This window comes from Amblyraja radiata, chromosome 7, assembly GCF_010909765.2.
Source record: "Amblyraja radiata isolate CabotCenter1 chromosome 7, sAmbRad1.1.pri, whole genome shotgun sequence".
NCBI lineage: Eukaryota > Metazoa > Chordata > Chondrichthyes > Rajiformes > Rajidae > Amblyraja > Amblyraja radiata.
The window spans coordinates 34,258,864-34,273,446 of NC_045962.1; the positions used below are offsets into that span (position 1 = coordinate 34,258,864).

The following is a 14,583-nucleotide window of genomic DNA, read 5'->3' on the forward strand; positions in this document are numbered from 1 at the left end:
AGGATATATTTTACAATCCTCCAGTGTCGATTTCCTGACAGAAGTCACCCGATTTTTACCATCAAGATCCTGTACAATGGCAGAGCCTTACACACATTAAAAGCATCAGGTATATTAGGAGGCTGTGCTGCACCTATGTAACTGTTGAATGTAACTTCGACATTTGTTAAGTAATGCCTGCTAGTTTAGCCAGCAGTCAAAGTAGTAGAAAAAAAAGTGTCAGATTTTCAAAAATATTTAAAAAATATTAAAATCAGACAATAATTTTTTTTTTTAATCGGCAGTTTCAGGTAAGTGTGAGGTGTTACATTTTGGGAAGTCAAACCAGGGCAGAATATTCACGAAGATTAGTAGGGCCCTGGAGAGTGTTGTAGAGAAAGGTGATCTAGGAATACAAGTACATAGTTCCCTGAAAGTTCACAGGATGATAGGATGGTGATAAAGACCATCTGTACACTGGCCTTAATCAATCAGAAACCTCAGTTTAGAAGTTGGGATAAGTCCGTGGGACATTGAAGAAGTTCTCCTCCTCTGAGTTACTCTAGCATTTTGTGTTTAAACCAGCATCTGCAGTTCCTTGTCACACATAGAAGTTGGGATGTTATGTTACAGTCGTAGAAAATGTTGACAAGGCCACATTTTGAGTAATGTGTTCAATTTTGCTCATTCTGCTATAGGAAAGATGCCATTAAGATGGAAAGAGTACAGAGAAGATTTCCGAGGATGTTACCAGGACTCGAGGACCTGAGTTATAGGGAGAGGTTGGTCAAGCCAGGGCATTATTCCTTGGAGCACAGGAGGCTGAATGGTGATCTTGTAAATGTGTATAACATCATGAGAGGCATGGATACATGAATGTACTTTTCCCTCAGGGGACAGGAATCAAGGACTTGGTGCCAAAGGTTTAAGGTGAGAGGGGAAAGATTTAACAGAAACTGTCAAATAACCAGGGGCAACTTTTTCCACAGAAGCTGGTGGGTTTATGGAACGAGCTGCCAAGAGAAGTAGTTGGGCCAGGCACAATAACAATATTTAAAAATCTTTGGACAGATACGTGGATAGGAAATATTTAAAGGGCCAATTGCGACCAATGGATCCAGCTTTGATGGGGCATCTTGGCTGAATTGGGCTGAAAGGTCCGTTTCCACGCTGTATGACTATGATTCTAAAACTGAAAAAACCCAAGTTCAGTACATTTAAAAACAATTGAATGCATTTAACTAAAATTATTTAATTCAAGCAACAATATAAATGATCCAAAACTTATGTTTGTCCTTTGCATATAAATAAATGTCGTTGTTAATCCTGTGCCTGATGTCACCAGGCACAGGTTATGTATATGGATTCCCCAACCTTAGTGCTGGCTGAACAGGTGAAACAAGGAACTGCTGGCTTACAAATAAAGCACAAAGTGCTGGAGTAACTCAGTGGGTCAGGCAGCATCTCTGGAGTTCATGGATAGGTGATGTTTTGGGTCAAGTTCCTTCTTCAGTCCTAAGAAGAGTCCAGACCCGAAACGTCACCTATCCAGATCCTTTTGTGATGCTACCAAACACACTGAGCTACTCCAGTATTTTATGGGGGGGGTTTTCGTGCAAGTTAACTATCATAATTATATGATCCAGTGCTCAACTACTTGAGAGGGAATCCAGTATTTGGGAGCACATTCTGCATGCAACTACCAGCATTTCCCAACAAAATCTAGGTTGTTACAACACCAAACATAGAACATGTACATAATGAAAGTTTAGTTTTGTCCAAAGTTTGGTTGTCCATTACCCAATCGGGTAAAGAATTAAGGTTATTAATCATTTTCTCTTATATCCCACCAGTTTTAGGGCTGGTGGGATATACCAGGGGAAAAATGAATTGCCTATACTAATTGGCCTGAGAGAATCCAAAGTACAGCATGGAATTGAAATATGGCTAGGCAAGGGGGTAAGTTTCTTGGCCTGAATAACATTAGTAAACCAATTTGGTTTCCAGAAAGATGCTAGACTGATATATTGAGATTATTTTCCAGCTTGTCATGATGATATAAGCACAATCAACATTTGGCTGCTAGTCCGTAAATAGGCCATCATATACTTATATGTAAATTTAAGCTCCTAACCTAGAAAAGGATATTGATACATTTTACTGAATTACACAAAAGTGACTTAAAGGTGTAACCAAAGACTCGGTGAGGAGATGCAAGAGACTGCAGGTGCTGGAATGTTGGAGGAACTCAATGTGTGAGGCAGCATCTGTGGAGAGAATGGACCAGCAATGTTGGGTTGGGACCCTTCTTCAGACACATCAGTCTGAAGAAGGGTCTTGAACTGAAATGTCACCTATCCCTTATCCCTTCCTTCCCTGATTTTGCCTGAACCGCTGATTTCCTCCAGCACTTTGTGTTTTTGTCTGTGATGAACTAGGTTACATTATAAGATCATTGTGAGGTAGAATAAAATCAACCCTGGGTCACAAAAAAAAGCATGATGTATAATGAAGCCAGAAAAAGGAAAAAGTACACAAATCATTTAACTATTTTACATCACTCCACAATATTCGAAATAAAAATTAGAAACACTTTTGTCATTATCATATGAAGAAAACTCACAAAACTTACGATTAACATTTGAGAAACCTTGTGCTTTACAACACAAATCATTTCAGTCCAATGTGAAAACTTAGCTTTTGAACTCATTAAGACATTAAAACAATTTTAAAATCTCAAATTCTGATTGAACAAACAACATTTGAACATGTGCCCAGATATGAAATATTAAAATATTGATCAGTTATTTGCAATCTGGAAACTCACCACTATTCAAGAAGCTCTCGTCTTAGTGTGGTTTAGTGTACATCGCACCGATCACAACTGAATTGTTTGCTCTCATTTGGACTGTAGGATGGTCACCTTAAAGGTAGTATTTACACCTAGGTAATAAAACAAATATAATTAAGAAGTGAAAATTATTTTAAACTATAAATTATCAAATCAACTTTAGGTGATATCTCAGTCAAATATGTCAAGGGATTTTGTTATTCTAAAAGCAGTAATTGTTGCATCTTGCCCTTTGTGAATATATAACCTAGTACAAAGATTAACTAAAATAAGTACACGTTGCAGAATGTTTCAAATATAAATTGTGCCAAAATAAAATTTAAATGACAAGTAGATTCAATTGAGCACAGACACGGGTCCTTTGTCTCAGAGCCGACACCAACCATCAAATACCATTTGCAGGGATCTTGTTATTCTCGAAGCATTTCTACCAATGCTCCATCCCACTCCAGATTCTACCACTCACCAACATATTAGGGGCAAATCCTTAGAATGTGGGAGGAGGCTGGGGCACCTAGAGAAAATCATGCGGTCACAGTGAGAATGTGCAAATCTCACACAGAGAGCACTAACGCCAGCATTGGATCAAAGTCGCTGGACCTGCAAGGAGGCAGCAACTCTATCTGCTGCACCGTAGACACTCCCAAAAATTTGATGAAATTCTATGGATACATAACTGAGAACCAAGAGTTTTAAGTGGATAGCACTTTCAGCTTTTCAATAAGTGATGTTATTTCAAACTAATATCTTGCATTTATACTTCAAGTTCTGCTCAACAACATCATAAGGTGGGGATATAACTGTCAATGAGGATTTCTAAATTATTCAAGACTTGCACACTTGGTTGAAGAGAAGCCACTGCCAATTTACAACTGTAGTGCTAAATAAATAGATACTTTTTCGGACTGTCAAGTTTTCAATAAAAGCTACAAAGCATAACTTCAAATGTGACCACCACGGTGAATTATCAGTACAAATTGCTGTTTAAGAAAGAATACAGATGCTGGAAAAATCGAAGGTAGACAAAAAAGCTGGAAACTCAGTGGGTGAAGCAGCATCTATGGAGCTAAGGAATAGGCGACGTTTCGGGTCGAGACCCTTCTTCAGACTGATTTCGGGGGGGGGGGGGGGGGGGAAGACAGGAAGGGGCGGAGACAGTAGGCGGGGGGAGAGCTGGGAAGGGGAAGGGAAGGAGTGAGAAAACAAGGACTACCTGAAATTAGAGAAGTCAATGTTCATACTGCTGGGGTGTAAACTACCAAAGCGAAATATGAGGTGCTGTTCCTCCAATTTGCGGTGGGACTAACTCTGGAGAAGGCCCAGGACAGAAAGGTCAGATTCGGAATGGGAGGGGGAAGTTGAAGTGCTGAGCCACCGGGAGATCAGGTTGGTTATTGCGAACTGAGCTGAGGTGTTGGGCGAAGCGATCGCTAAACCTGGATTGCTGGATTATTTGTAGCCCACAAACAAGCTGAACATGTGTTTGAAATGTTTTCTGTGAAATTAGCTCTAAGCTTTATCTATCATGGCATAGCAGTATTTATTCCTCAAGAAAACTCTAATTTAGGAACAGGTTTATTATTGTCACGTGTACCAAGGTACAGTGAAAAGCTTTGTTTTGCATGCTATCCAAACAGATCAACATAAATACAATCAAGTCAAACTCAAGTGCAATAGATACAGCAAAGGGGAAGATATAGAGTACAGAACATAGTTCTCAGCATTGTAGCGCAACAGTTCAATAAGGTAGCTCAATGGGGTAGAGGAGAATTGAAACACTAGTTTATTGAAGGACCACAGTAGCGGCACAGTGGTGCAGAGGTAGAGTTGCTGGCTTACAATGCTAGCAGTGTCGCAGACCAGGGTTCGATCCTGACTGTAATGGCAATTTCTAACTTTTTTAATGTCCAATTTACCATTGCCATTACTACATGGGAATGTGGGAATTATCTTATGCAGACAAAAGAACGGATCTTCCAGTCGTATGCTTTCCAGTTCTTTATTGGTTCTTTATTGAAGTAGTTGTACAGACAAAAAGATGAACATACCAGATCCGCTTTATTCTTATACAAATTGTAGCTTTTCGTTCTTATTATCTGCTGTCCTTTCCACTCTGATAACTGTGTACTCTTCACCTCCTGATCTGGTCATTACGCTATACATAACGTCCTACTAAGCACCAAGAGCCCGCCCTCAAGTGTTCAAAATAATACTGCTAGAAATATCTAGACAAAATAATATAATATGCCAACAGTAGCCAGCCTAAATCTAAATTGCACCTACACCAACTATGGGTGCTGTCTGTGCGGAGTTTTACGTTCTCCCGGTGGCCGTGTGGATTTTCTCCTCGATCATCTATTTCCTCCCACACTGCAAAGACGTACAGGTATGTAGGTTAATTGGCTTGGTGTATGTGTAAATTGTCCCTAGTGTGTGTAGGATAGTGTTAATGTGCAGGGATCGCTGATCGTAGCGGACTCGGTGGGCCGAAGGGCATGTTTCCACGCTGTATCTCTAAACTAAACTAAAGACGATTCAGAAGCCCGATAACAGACGGGAACAAGCTGTTCCCGAGTCTGGTGGTTCCGTACTTTCTGCCTGACGGGAGCAGGGAAAAGGAGGAATGACCGGGGTAGAACAAGCCTTTAATTATGATGGCCGCTTTTGAGGCAGCGTGAAATGTAGATGGAGTCAATTGTGGGGGGGGGGGGGGGGGGGGGGGGTTAGTTTAGTCTGTGTGTAATTTGCATGAGACTCCTCTTCCACTCTTGAATTTATTGTTTGCAATTATATTCTAATTTGCTAGCATTCCAGAATACATGCATGAAAATAGGGAGTTTCACTACCATGGATAAGACAAAAGGCTCAGGACAAGAGAAGCTCTTAGGATGCACATAAAATTGTTCATTTACCCGAGATATCAAGTATGATGAAGGATGTTGTACCTGCTCTGGTTCTGAGTTAACTGACTTGAGGACAGAACATCTGATAAAATAATGACCAGAATATTATATAGATTCACAAAAAAAATGGACATACAACATAAAAGTGATGGACTGAGAATTAGTAATGAGATGTAAGTCCAGAGTAATTAATTAGAAGCAAACAAATTAGCTAGAAAAATCAAAAGGCAAAAAGAAGACATTTTTTCTTCAAGTAGTCTGACAATGCTCCTAGTATCACTGTTACATATTAATGCTTTGGATATGGAATCAAGTAACTCAATGTCAAAATTAATAAATAACACGATATTATAATTAACACTGACAATAATGATGACATCATACAACAAGGCATGAAACATTTAATGTGGGCAGTAAAGAACATATTAATTTTATAATATGAATCATTTGAGTTATGTTCTTTGGTAAGGAATGCAGGAATACCGCCTATCTTTTAAATCAAATTGAACCAAAGATGGTAACAGAATCCTGGTGTATAGATTGTTTAACAGCAGCAGAGATAAATTAGAGAGCAAGGGTGGAAGAGTACAGCACAGGAACAAGCTATTCAGCCCACAAAGTAGGTGACCAGAATCCAGGGAACTATTGGCCAAGTTAGTGATACATGACCTTCCATGTACAAAGCCATGCTGGCTGTCCCTAATTAGCCCATTCCAAATAAGATTAAATCCTATCTTGAAGATTTCTCTCCCATAGTTTGCTTACCACTGATGTTAGGCTCACTGGCCTATAGTTCCCTGGGTTCACTCTACTTCCTTTCTTAAACAAAGGAACAACATTGGCCACTCTCCAGTCTTCTGGGACCTTGGCTAGTAAGAAGGTATTGGGATTTATTTTGTGGAGTTCAAGTACTGAAGTTATATCAAATATATAGCTCAGTGTACCATGCACTTATCTACTCTCCTTACTAACAGAAGCATTGGGAGAAGATGTAGAAAAGATTTATAGAGGTGGTATCTAAGGTAGTATTAAGAGCAATTACAGCTCTAAGGAAAGACTGAACCAGATGATGCTCTTTTTTTAATAAAAATATTAAAAAAAAAAAAAAGGCAATGTGATGAAGATAGTGCTCTCCATAATTTGAGAAAAAAAACCATCATTTATTTATTTGCGTCTGTACTCCACAATTTGAGATTTGTAATAGAAAAAAAAATCACATGTGGTTAAAGTGCACATTGTCAGATTTTAATAAAGGCCATGGATATCAATCACAGTTTTATTCGTCACTTGCACATAAAGTGCAAGTGAAATGAATTTGCCAGCAGCGGCACAATGAAAAAAGAACACACAAAAACACAATAAAAATTTAACATAAACATCCACCAGAGCATTCATCACTATGGTGGAAGGCACAACATTTGGCCAGTCCTCCTCCATTTCCCCTGTGGTCGGGGCCTCAACCCTCCGCAGTGGCCGCTGTGGGCGTCCAGATGTGTAGACAAGGTAAAATCCAGGTAAGTCCTGAATCGGTGCTTCCCTACCGGAGACCACGGCTTCAGGTTGGTGTAGGCCACAGGCCGGCGGTCGAAGATCTAAAGTCCCCGCCGCAGCCGGAAGCACCGCAGACTGCAGGACCGGCAGTCGGTGCTCCTCTCCAGGGGTCCCCGGCGAGGGACCCCGCTCCTGATGGTAAGTCCCCGCCGCGCCCGCAGTTAGAAGTAGGCCGCGGGCCGGCGGTCGGAGCTCTTCTCCTCCAGGCTCCCCAACGAGAGATCCCAGGCTCCGAACGCCCTCCAGCTGGAATCACCTCAGTCCGCGGCTTCTGGATGATGTAAGCTGCGGGCCGGCGATCGGAGGCTCCTCTCCAGGGGTCTCCGGCGAGGGACCCCGCTCCTGATGATAAGTCCACGCCGCGCCCGCTGTAGGAATTGGCCACGGGCTGGCGGTCAGAGCTCTTCTCCTCCCGGGTGCCTAACGAGGGATCCCAGGCTGCGGACGCTGCGCCAGCTGGAGCTCCGCAGACCGCGGCTTCAGGCTACCGCGGGCCAGCGAATGGAGCGCTCCGCTCCGGCGACCCCCGGCGAGCGGCTGAAGCCCCGGGCGCGTCTCCGGGAAAGGCCACACCGATCCTTAGGCCACGGGGGAGGCGACATGGAAAAAGTCGCCTCTCCGTGGAGGAGGCGACCAAAATGGTTTCCCCCTACCCCCCCACACAAGACACACAAAGAAACATTAAAAACATACATTAGGACATACTAAAAAAACAAAAAAAGTAGAAAGAACTAACACGCTGCTGATCCCCCACCGACATTTACATTTGCATTTACACCGATATACATTTTGGTTTCACCATGTAGAAATTACAGCTGTGTTTATACATAGTTCCCCCATTTCAGGGCACCATAATGTTTGGGACACATGGCTTCACAGGTATTTGTAATTGCTCAGGTGTGTTCAATTGCTTCCTTCAAGAGAGCTCTCAGTAAATAGTATTTCCTCCAGTCTTTCCATCACCCTTAGAAACTTTTATTGTTGTTTTTCAACATGAGGACCAAAGTTGTGCCAATGAAAGTCAAAGAAGCCATTATGAAACTGAGAAACATGAATAAAACTGTTAAAGACATCAGCCAAACATTAGGCTTACCAAAATCAACTGTTTGGAACATCATTAAGAAGAAAGAGAGCACTGGTGTGCTTACTAATCGTAAAGGGACTGGCAGGCCAAGGAAGACCTCCACAGCTGATGGCAGAAGAATTCAGGTGTGGATTTGTCAATGACCACTGTCCACAGAAGACTTTATGAACAGAAATACAGAGGCTACACTGCAAGATGCAAGCCACTGGTTAGCCAAATAGGATGGCCAGGTTACAGTTTCCCCAAGAAGTACTTAAAAGAGTAACTACAGTTCTGGAAAAAGGTCTTGTGGACAGATGAAACGAAGATTAACTTATATCAGAGTGATGGCAAGAGCAAAGTATGGAGGAGAGAAGGAACTGCCCAAGATCCAAAGCATACCACCTCATCTGTGAAACACGGTGGTGGGGGTGCTATGGCCTGGGCATGTATGACTGCTGAATGTACTGGCTCACTTATCGTCATTGATGATACAACTGCTGATGGTAGTAGCATAATGAATTCTGAAGTGTATAGACACATCTTATCTGCTCAAGTTCAAACATATGCCTCAAAACTCATTGGCCGACGGTTCATTCTACAGCAAGACAATGATCCCAAACATACTGCTAATGCAACAAAGGAGTTCTTCAAAGCTAGAAAATGCTCAATTCTTGAATGCCCGTCAATCACCCGATCTGAACCCAATTGAGAATGCCTTTAATATGCTGAAGAGAAAACTGAAAGGAACTAGCTTCCAAAACAAGCATAAGCAAAAGATGGCTGTAATACTGGCCTGGCAGAGCATCACCAGAGATGACACCCAGCAATTGGTGATGTCCATGAATCGCAGATTTCAAGCAGTCATTGCATGCAAAGGATATGCAACAAAATACTAAACATGACTACTTTCATTTACATGACATTCCTGTGTCCCAAACATTATGGTGTCCTGAAATTGACGGACTATGTTTCAACACTGCTGTAATTTCTACATGGTGAAACCACAATGTATACAAATGGCCTTTATTAAAATCTGACAATGTGCACTTCAACCACGTGTGATTTTTTTCCATTACAAATCTCAAATTGTGGAGTACAGAGGCAAATAAATAAATGATGGGTCTTTGTCCCAAACATTATGGAAGGCACTGTAGTTAAAATTATGAATGCCTCCAGTTATGTGAAAATACAAAACTAGCAGCCATTAACAGAAGATAGACACAAAATGCCGGAGTAACTCGGTGGGACGGGCAGCATCTCTGGAGAAAAGGAATAGATTACATCTTGGGTCTGAAGAAGGGTCTCGATCCGAAACGTTACCCATTCCTTCTCTTCCGAGATGCTGCCTGTCCCGCTGAGTTACTCCAGCATGTCTAACTTCGGGGTAAACCAGCATCTGCAGTTCCTTCCTAGCCAACAACAGAAGACAGTTATGTTCAATCAAACAGGGAAATTTAAAAATAAACTCTTTGTTGAGTAAGTTACAATGTGGAACCTGCGACCAAGGAACCAATTGCTAACAGTTTGAATGATTTCAAAAATAAACTAGACAAATAAAATACAGAAGGAAAGAACAAAAAGATATGCAAAAATGCCCATGGAGAGGTAGATAGAATATAGATAGAGGTAGATCGGTGAAGTATAAACACCAGCTCAGTCAAGTTACTCCTAAATAATTCCTGTGCTTTATATTCTATGCAATGCTTGCTTAATGCAGATTAAATGATTCTAGCTGTAATGAAAAATCCAAAATCTGTCATCAATAAATGTGGGCAAGATAAAATCAGAAATGTGTGGATTCAGCATCAGGCAGCATCTGAGGCAAGAGAGTTAATTTTCAGGTGAATGATTTTCATTTCAATGTAAAAGTGATAAAATATAAAAGTGATTGAACAAGTATGTTACAAGTTGCAGAGGTAGGGAGGAATGGAGAGAAATGAGTCATAGGGCTAAGGTCAAAATTGCCCAGGTAACACAATTGTCATAGTTCCATTTAATGGACCCTTAGTTCCGTCTAAGGGAGCGTAAACATAGGCTGAATGAGAATAGAAGAAAAAGAGCGTGCTGAAAAACAGAGGCAGAATACAGCAGCTGCTGAAAATCTGGAGTAAAAGAGAACACTGGAAATAGTCAATAGATCAGAGAGCATTTGTCAAACGAATAAAAAAGAGTTTAATGTGTAGGAAGGAATTGCAGATGCTGGTTTACACCAAATGTAGAACCAAAATGCTGGAGTAACGTCACCAATTCCTTCTCTCCAGAGGTGCTGCCTGTCCCACTGAGTTTTGTGTCTAAAAGTTAGTTAATGTGGATGACTTTGCATTAGAGTAAGCCTGTATTGATACAAACAAGAAACAGGGGCCGTGGAGCGTTTTTGAAAGTGGGGGGGCTGAGCGATCACTGATCACCAGCCTCAGGGGTACCTGGCGAGGGAGCGGAGTAACTGAGCGGGTGGGGCGAGGGTGTGAGAGGGGCGGTCCCACAGTAGCGACTTTTTGAAATTTGATGTATTAAAATCATGTTTTAGTGCATTGTGGAAGTATGATTTCAATGTTTTTTGTTTGGTACCTTTAAGATAATGTAGAGCCGACATGAGAGATAAGAGCAGGTGATTATTATTTTTGTTATTGGTCGACCTCCAAAAACTAGGGGATAATAATACAGGCCATCCCCGACCACAACAAATGGGGGGATATATTCTCCCAAAAGTGGAGGGATATCTCCCACATACCTGGGACACACCGGTCACCGGGTACCAGGGGAATCGGTTACCGGGGGATCTGGGCGACAGGTCACTGAGGTCTTGGTTACCGGGCACCCACGCCCGCTCCGTTTATCGCTGTGTTTCCGAGTGTGTAGATGGACGGGGTGATGGCAGGACTGCCCCGGGAAGGGGCTCAGTGTCAGTGAGACCGAGTGGCATATGTAGTACCCCATGACCCGAGGGAGGGCAGAGCACCCTGGGTGGGTGGGGTACGCCGTGATGGGGGGGGGGGGGAAGAGAGGGGAGTTGGGATGGGAGGTTGGTGTTGGGCAAGAGTGGTTGTGTCGCGCTGGTGATGTTGACATGCAGGGAGGTGTGCTTGGCACCAATATTGCTGCTGGAGTCGATGGGTGCAGTGGAAGGCGGCCATTTGGCCCATTGAGCCTAGCCCGTCTCATTGAACGAGCACCCTCCTAGGTCCCCTTTTGCCTTGTGTAGGAAGGAACTGCAGACACTGGTTTATATCGAAAATAGAAACAAAATGCTTGAGTAACTCAGTGGATCAGGCAGCATCTCTGAAGAAGGGTCCCAACCCGAAACGATACGTCACCCATTCATTTTCTCCATAGATGCTGCCTTACTGAATTACTCCAGCATTTTGTGTCTATCTCCCCTATTGCCTTGCTCTTCCTCCCAGACTTTTACAGTGCTAGGCCAAGCCCTCTTTGTGAAAGGTCTCCTGAAGCGCTGTCTCTCCACTTTCTGCCGAGTTTGTCATCTGCCGTTGCCTCTGGTGTGATCACCCGAAGTCCATGTTGTACGTCTCTTGGAACAACTTCGTGTTTGTTCCACCACAGGATTATGAACATGCTCTCAGTCTCCCCCCCCACCGCAGTGAGTTGCTGACCCCCATCCCCCTCCGGTGTGTTACGGATGAGGTTGGTGCTTCCTACAGACACTGAACCACCCGTGTGGGTCATAAAGTACATCCGCTAACTCCCGGGGGAAACATCGCTAAAAATGCAGTCCCCCCCAACCCCTCCCCCCCCCCCCCCCTCCTTTCCACGGCCCGTGAGAAAGGCTAGGTCATGTGAAACTGGCTAATTCTATAGTCCCAAAGGCTACAAACGGCCATGATTGAAGATGTGCTGTTCCTTTATCTTATATTGGGCTTTGCTGGAATAGATTAGGATGGCAACAACAGTGGAAGGAAATGGAAAGCTAAAGTGGCAAGCTGTGGAAATTCAAGGCCACACCGACATATTGAATGGAGTGTTCTGTCATTCAATCTGCATGCGATTTCTCCGGTACAGAGAAGGCCTCATCATGACCAGGAAATGTAATACACTAAATTTGAAGGTGTGCAAGTGATTTGTTGCTTAACCGGAATAATTGTTTGAGTTACCTTTCCTTTCTCATCTTTCAGGAAATAGTATTGTCCATGGTTGCATGAGCAAGCTGTCATATAAGCAGGAACATTTGGTGCAGATGGAAGAGTGCACCCGGAAATCTCTGGCTGGACATGGCCTTGGAAAGCAGACCAGGGTGGGGAGACAAAGATGCCTGGCAGTGGAATCTTGTAGAAGGTAGCGGACAGTATGAAATAATGAAGATTGGCCATTGAATACAACTACTTGTAGGGTGAAAAGCAAGGACACACCATCTCAGTCTGGGTCAAATAAGTAAAGTTAATTGACAAGACATTGAATAATTCCATTATCTATTGTAGAAGGGAAGCCACTGTAATGATCCATAAGCTTGTTTTGGATATTGGGCATAATGTTTGCCATCACCATTGGAGATAGTGAATGCACGATGACTATGACTGATATCCCAAAATGCACGTCATTATACAAAATTAAAAATCTCTTTGCATTGTATGTGAAGATAACTATTTTGGGGCCTACAAATTCTATCAGAATGCACATGTCAGGGAAATGTAGGACAATGGTGTTAGTCCACAGGATTCATTGCAGAGGCAAGAGAATGCGTTTAACAAACTCGGGCAATTTGTCTTCAAATCAACAAATGTAATACAGAAATAATTATAATTCTGTAATAAATGTAACATCGTATGATCTGATACATAACAGTTTGAAAATGTTTTTTAAAAATACAAAAAAAAGCTCCATTAGCTTAAAATTAAATATTCTAATTCACAGCCATTACTGCTCACAACTCATGTTATCACCTTATAGTTTTTGTGTCCAGATAACTTGTGCGTGAGCACAATGTGCTTGAGTAACTCAGCAGGTCAGGCAGCATATCTGGTGAACATGGATAGTGATGTTTTGGGTCGGGACCTTTCTCCAGCATAATTGGAGAATTCTACATTCATAACAAGTGGAAAATTAGGTGTTATTTCACCAGTTTGCATGTGGCCTCACTCTGGCAATGGAGACAGCCCAGGACATAAAGGTCAGTATAGGATTAGGAAGGGGAGTTAAAATGATTAGCAACCGGGAGATCCCGTAGGTTTTGATGACCTGAGCACAAGAGCTCAGCGAAACAGTCGGCGAGTTGGTCTCGCCAATATAAAGGAAGCCACAGAGTGAACGCAGGATACAGTAGATGAGATTAGAGGCAGTGCATGTGAACCTCTTTCTCACATGGAAGTAAAGCTGGGGTCACTGGCTGGATGTGAGGGAGGAGATATAGAGATCGGTGTTACATCTTTTCCAGATGATTGGAAAATTGCCAATATTACCCACTGTACAAGAAGGGAGCAAAGCAGAATAATGGGAACTATAGGCCAGTTAGTCGGACTTCCTTGGCTGGTAAGATTTTAGAGTCCATTTTGAAGGATGAGATTACGGAGTACTTAAAAGTTCATGGAAAATAGATCGAAGTAAGCATGGTTTTGGAAGGGAAGATCTTGCCTGATGAATTTACTGGAATTCTGTTAAGAAATAAATAGTAGGACAGACAAAGGAGAGTCAGTGGATGTTGTTTACCTAGATTTTCAGAAAGCCTTTTATAAGGTGCCACATGTGAGGCTGCTAAGGAAGATGAGAGCCCATGGTATCAAAGGGCAGATACTTGCATGGATAGCAGGTTGGCTGGAGGGCAAAGGCAAAGAGAGGCAATAAAGGGGGCTTTTTCTGGTTGGCTGCCAGTGACTAGCGGAGTTCCTCAGGGTTCGGTACTGGGCCTGCTATTCTTCACTTTGTACATTAATGATTTGGATGAGGGGATTGAAGGCTTTGTGGCCAAGTTTGCAGATGATACGAAAATAGGTGGAGGGGCAGGTACGAAAATAGGTGGTGGGGCCTAATTGTGCTCGCATCACATGACCTTATGACATCTTTTAAGGTTGCAGGGCAAAGTACCTGGGCAGGTGGAATTGAATACTTTATTGTCATATGTGACTAAGCACAGTGAAATTATTTGCTTGCATACCCAATGTATACAAATAGCAGCCACGTACGGCACTGCTTGGGTGGGTAGGAATGAGTGAGCCAACAAGATGCAGAGGGAGATTGCACGTGGTGCAGCATAAATAAAGGCTCTGCTGTAATTGTGAAAATTT

The 14,583-nt window shown here is 42.6% G+C and overlaps 1 protein-coding gene across 12 annotated transcripts in view; it reads right to left on the reverse strand.

Moving 5' to 3' along the window:
- Positions 1-14,583, reverse strand: part of baz2b (bromodomain adjacent to zinc finger domain 2B) — a 233,331-nt gene that overhangs the window by 190,520 nt on the left and 28,228 nt on the right. For all 12 annotated transcript variants that reach the window (XR_004412578.1, XM_033024116.1, XM_033024114.1 and 9 more), the window contains exon 2: positions 2,807-2,922. The gene's annotated coding sequence lies outside the window, so the exon portion shown is untranslated. The remainder of the gene's footprint in view (positions 1-2,806; positions 2,923-14,583) is intronic.